The 5600-nt window shown below is 38.5% G+C and overlaps 1 protein-coding gene across 1 annotated transcript in view; it reads right to left on the bottom strand.

Moving 5' to 3' along the window:
- LOC127005418 (glycine receptor subunit alpha-4-like) overlaps positions 1–3594 on the bottom strand; it is a 148081-nt gene extending 144487 nt beyond the window's left edge. The window contains exon 1 of the mRNA XM_050874240.1: positions 1601–3594. The gene's annotated coding sequence lies outside the window, so the exon portion shown is untranslated. The remainder of the gene's footprint in view (positions 1–1600) is intronic.
- Positions 3595–5600: the final 2006 nt, after the last annotated feature.

Genomic DNA, 5600 nt, shown 5'->3' on the forward strand with positions numbered 1-5600 from the left:
CTCCTCCTCCTCTGTTAATCTTCCTCCAGTTAGTCCATTCCTTTTCCTCCTTTTCTAACTTTTTTCCTCCTTCTCTTCCTCTTCTTTTCCTCACCTCAAATCCTGACTTCATCACCCGTCCCTTCATCCTTACATTCCTCTCCTCCTCCTCCTCCTCTTCCTCCTCCTCCTTCTCCTCCTCCTACTCCTCCTCCTCCTCCTCCTCCTCCTTCTCTATATTCTCAGCGCCTCCTGCACTTCGTTCTTCCTCTCGCCAATCATCACCTATTCTTGTTTCCCTTCCTCCGCCTCCACCTCCTCTGCCTCCTCCTCCTCTTCCTCCTCCTCCTTCTCCTCCTCCTCCACACCTCTTACACGCTCCTCCATTACATTCTCCCTTTCCCTTCGCACCATCTTCTCCCTCCCTCCCTCCCTCCTCCTCCTCCTCCGCCTCCTCCTCCTCAGTTAACAATCCAGCCTTGCAGCGTCTATTACCACGCCTTCGAAGACCTGCATAGAGAATGTGTGTGTGTGTGTGTGTGTGTGTGGGTGTGTGTGTGTGTGTGTGTGTGTGTGTGTGTGTGTGTGTGTGTGTGTGTGTGTGCAGAAAACGATGCAGAGAAAGAAAGGAGGAGGCGGAGGAGGAGGAAGAGGAGGAGGAGGATAGCAAAATATTTAAAAAAATGAGAAAGAATGAATACGACTTTTTTAAACTTTTTCCATTTTCTTTATTATTATTATTATTATTATCATTATTATCATTATTATTATTGTTATTATTATTATTATTATTATTATTATTATTATTATCATTATTACTATTACTTTCTTTATTGTTCTTTCTAGTTTTTCTTTTCCATTCTGTCTCTCTCTCTCTCTCTCTCTCTCTCTCTCTCTCTCTCTCTCTCTCTCTCTCTCTCTTTCTCCTCCTTACGACTTACATACCTCCTCCTCCTCCTCCTCCTCCTCCTCCTCTTTCTCTTTCTCTTCCTCTTCCTCCTCCTCCTCCTTCTCCTCATGCAGATTCTCACCTTTCAGAATCTTCCTCCAATTCCAAGTTTGGTAATTATGTTCTTAATCACTGGATACAGCAGGTTAAAGGAGGAGGAGAAGGAGGAGGAGGAGGAGGAGAACAGAGGACAGTGAAATCTAACACGAAGATTAAGGGAGATAATGAAACGAAGAAGAGAAGAAGAGGAACAAGAAGAAGAACAAGAACAAGAAGAACAAGAAGGAGAACAAGAAGAACAGGAACAAGAACAAGATGAAAAAGAAGAAGAACAAGAACAAGAAGATGAAGAAGAACAAGAACAAGAAGAACAAGAACAAGAACAAGAAAAAAAAGAAGACAGGATGAAAAAGGAAAAAGGAAAAAAAATTATCAAAAGGAAAAGGAAGGAAGAAAAGAATAAAAAAGAAAAAACGGAGAAGAAAAAAAGGAAGGAAGAAAATATATAGACGAGAGAGAGAGAGAGAGAGAGAGAGAGAGAGAGAACAAAGAGTGGCCGACGGAGAAGTAGCTACACAGGACGAAAGAGAAGGACCAGGACGAGGAGGAGGAGGAGGAGGAGGAGGAGGAGGAGGAGGAGGAGGAAGACAGCACCTGAGGCAATCAACCTACCTGAGAGAAGAGCTGACGACGATGACCGCAGGAGGAGGAGGAGGAGGAGGAGGAGGAGGAGGAGACTAAGTGTACCGAGCCACCGACCACTGAAGCTTTTTTTATCTTTCCTTCTTTTTCCTCTTTTTCTTCTTTTTCTTCTTTGTCTTTTTTCAGATATTTCTATTTTTCTTTCCTTTTCTCTGTCTCGTTCTACCTTTCTTCTCTCTCTCTCTCCTCTTTTCTTTTCCTTTTTTTAGTGATATTTTCTTTGTTGTTTTCCTTTACACCTGTATTTTTCTCTTTTCCAATTTACTCTTTTTCTTTTCTTTTTTATTTGTTTTCCTCTTTTTTCCTAATTTATTTTCCTGTTTTCCATTTTTTTCTTTCTCTCCTTTTCTTTTTTATTTATTTTCCTTTTTTTCCTTATTTGTTTTCCTTATTGTCTCCCTTTTTCAAGTCTTTTCGTTTCTTTGTTTTTGTTTTCTTCTTTTCTTTCTTTCTTTTCCTTCTATTTCCTCCCTTCGCTTCTTTTTCTTTATTTCGTCTTTATCTCGTGTTTTTTCTCTTTATTCCCTTTTCTACCTTTCTTCAGAACATTTTTTTCTTCTTTTATTTTCTTCGTTTTTTTCCTTTCAAATTTTCTTAAGTTCTTTCTAATTCCTTTTCCTTTTCTTTCTCTGTTTCTTTCTTAACGTTCTATTTTCCCATTTTCTATATTATCTTCTTTTCTCTCTCTAACCTTTTTCCTTTTATGCTTATTGGTAACTTTTCTTTTTCTATTTTCTTTCTTCAAAACATCAAACTTTGCCTTCAATATTCGTCTGTTTTTTTTCTTCTTCTGCAAACTTTCTTTTCCTCTACAGTCTTTTCCTTAACTTTTCTTCCTTTCTTTAACTTTTTTCCCTCTCGCGTCAGGACACCAATCTTTTCCCTGACGTCCTCTCCTTAAAACAATAAAAACAATCTTACTTTTCTCTTCCTTTCTCCTTTTTTCCAACTGTTTTTTTTTTACGACTCCTCTTCAATACGTCCTCCTAACTCTTCTTTCTCTTCCCCTTTCTCTTTTTTTTTCTTTTTCAACTGTTTTCTTTACCCCTCTTTCTCTTCTTCCCTTCTTCTTTTCTCTTCTTTCCAACTGTTTCCTTTAACTACTACGATTTCTCTTCTTTTTTTAATCCTTCTTCTCTTCTTATTAACTGTTTTACTCTCCTCTTTTCTTCTTTCTCCTTCCTTTCTTCTTAATGGCTTTCTCTTCTCCCTTCTCCTTCTTCTTCTTCTTTCTTCTTACTATATCTCCTTCTTTTATCTTTTCTCCTTCTTCTTCTTTCTCCTTTCTTCCCTCTTATTAACTGCCTTGCTTTTCCCTTCTTCTTCTTTTTCTCCTTCCTTTCTACTTACTTAACTGACCTTCTCTCCCCTCTTTCCTTCTTTTTTCTCCTTCCTTTCTACTTACTTAACTGACCTTCTCTCCTCTCTTCTCCTTCTTCCTTCTTTCTCCTTTTAAACGTATGTAGATCCTTCTCCTCTCGCTCTCTTCGTCTTTGTTTTCCTTTCTATAATACAAGAAAACAAACTCCAGAAGGCGGTCGAGTCTCTAAGTTTGTTTGTAAAGATAACGACCAATATTTCTTTAAGCAATATTTCCTTTCGTCTTTTTTTATCCTGGTTAACTTTCTTCCTTTGTAGCAGTAGTAGTAGTAGTAGTAGTAGTAGTAGTAGTAGTAGTAGTAGTAGTAGTAGTAGTAGTAGTGGTGGTAGTAGTGGTGGTAGTGGTGGTGGTGGTATTTCGATTTCAAATTACGAGTCACATTCAATAATAGTAGTAGTAGTAGTAGTAGTAGTAGTAGTTATCTTCAGGTGGTGGCGTGCTGCAGTGATGGTGGTGGTAGTGGTGGTGGTGATGAAGGTCGTGGTGGTGGCGGTGGTGGTGGTGATGGTGGTGATTGTGATGGTGGCAGTGTCATTTTAAAAGGTCGCTCTCTTTCTCTCTTTCTCTATCTCTCTATCTCTCTTTCTTTTCTTACACTCGATCACTCGTTTTTCTGTCTTCCTTCCTTCTTCCTTCCTTCCTCTATTTCTCCTTCCTTCCTTCCTTCCATTGCTCTTTTTTTTCTTCTGACTTTCTCTCTCCTACATTGTCTCTCTCTCTTTTTTCTTCTTTTTCTTTCTTCTCCTATTGTCTCTCTCTCTCTCTCTCTCTCTCTCTCTCTCTCTCTCTCTCTCTCTCTCTCTCTCTCTCTCTCTCTCTCTTACGGGTTCACAATGTAACTTTGGGCACTAATAAAATACTACTAAATCTATTGACTGAAAGAAATAGATAGATAGATAAATAGATAGATAGATAGATACACAGGCAGACAGACAAGTAAATGAATATGTGCAAAATTAAGTAAAAAGATAAATATAAAAAAAGGAAAAGAAAATAAGATAATGAAAACATCAACCTTTTCTCCCTAGACTTTTTTTCCCTATTATTTTTCTTCTTCCTCAAAAAGTAAATAAAAATAAGTAAGAAATAAAGGAGGAGGGAAGTTTTTTCGAAGTCTTTTGTGTTTACGGTTTCTGGGGCGCGCCTCGGGAAGAGAGAAATATTGGAACGTTCTTAAGAATTACTTGCTCGTGTCGGGAACACAATAATAATAATAATAATAATAATAATAATAATAATAATAATAATAATAATGATGATAATAATAATGATAATAATAATAATAATAATAATAATAATAATAATAATAATAATAATAATAATATACTTCGATCGCAGGGTTTTGGAAGTTTTTAATGGCATCAGCGGCAAAGAGTAAAGAAGTAGGGGAGGAGGAAGAAGAAGAAGAAGAAGAAGAAGAAGAAGTTAAAAGAAGAAGAAAAAGAAGAAAAAGAAGGTGAACAAGAAGAGCAAGAACAAGAAGAACAAGAGAAAGAAGAAGAGAAAGAAGAAGAGAAAGAAGAAGAAGAAGAAAAAGAAAAAGAAGAAGAAGAAAAAGAAGAAAAGAAGGTGAACAAGAAGAGCAAAAACAAGAAGAACAAAAACAAAAACAAGAGAAAGAAGAAGAGAAAGAGGAAGAAGAAGAAGAAGAAGAAGAAAAAGAAGAAGAAGAGAAGAAAGAGAGAGAGAGAGAGAGATAGAGAGAGAGAGAGAGAGAGAGAGAGAGAGAGAGAGAGAGAGAGAGAGAGAGAGAGAGAGAGAGAGAGAGAGAGAGAGAGAGAGAAAGAGAGAGTAAGCCCACTCGTCGCTACTTCGCAAAATACGTAATGAAACAAAATGCCTAAGATATAATTATAAGGGAGATTAGCGCTAAGAAAAATACATAATGACAGGCCGTTGACGACTTAAGGATACTAGAAAAGACAGATTAAAACTATCAATGTTCTTTAATCACTCCCTTCATCCCCTTCCTCTTCATTTGCGTTCCTTCCTCTTCTCCTCTTCCTCTTCCTCCTCTTCCCCATTTGCTTCGTATCTTCCTTCTTTTCCTTCTTTGTCATTTCCTTCCCTTCCCTTTCTTCCTGCCTATCTCTCTCTTCCCTTCCCTTCCTTCCCTTCCCCATTTATTTTTTTATCCTTCTTCCTTTCCTTCATTGCCATTTCCTTTCCTTCCCTTTCTTCCTCTCTATCTCTTCCCTTCCTCTTCCCCTCCTCGTTCTCCCCTTCCCATTTCCTTTCGTATCTTTCTTTCTTTCCTTCTTTTCATTCCCTTCCTTTCCCCTTTTCTTCTCTATCTCTCTCTTCCCTTCTCTTCCTCCCATCTCCTCCCCTTCCTTCCCTTCCTCATTTGCTTCGTATCTTTCTTCCTTTCCTTCTTTGACATTCCCTTCCCTTTCCCTTCTTCTTCCCTCTCTCTTCCCTTCCCTTCCTCCCATCTCCTCCCCTTCCTTACCTTTCCCATTTCCTTCGTATCTTGATCCTCTCCTTCATTGTCATTCCCTTCCCCTATTTCCTTCCCCTATCGCATCTCTTCCCTTCCTCCCATCTCCTCCCCTTCCCGGACCAGCCCCTTCTTCCCTTCCTCTTCCC

The sequence above is a fragment of the Eriocheir sinensis genome, chromosome 30, assembly GCF_024679095.1.
Source record: "Eriocheir sinensis breed Jianghai 21 chromosome 30, ASM2467909v1, whole genome shotgun sequence".
NCBI classification, from domain to species: domain Eukaryota; kingdom Metazoa; phylum Arthropoda; class Malacostraca; order Decapoda; family Varunidae; genus Eriocheir; species Eriocheir sinensis.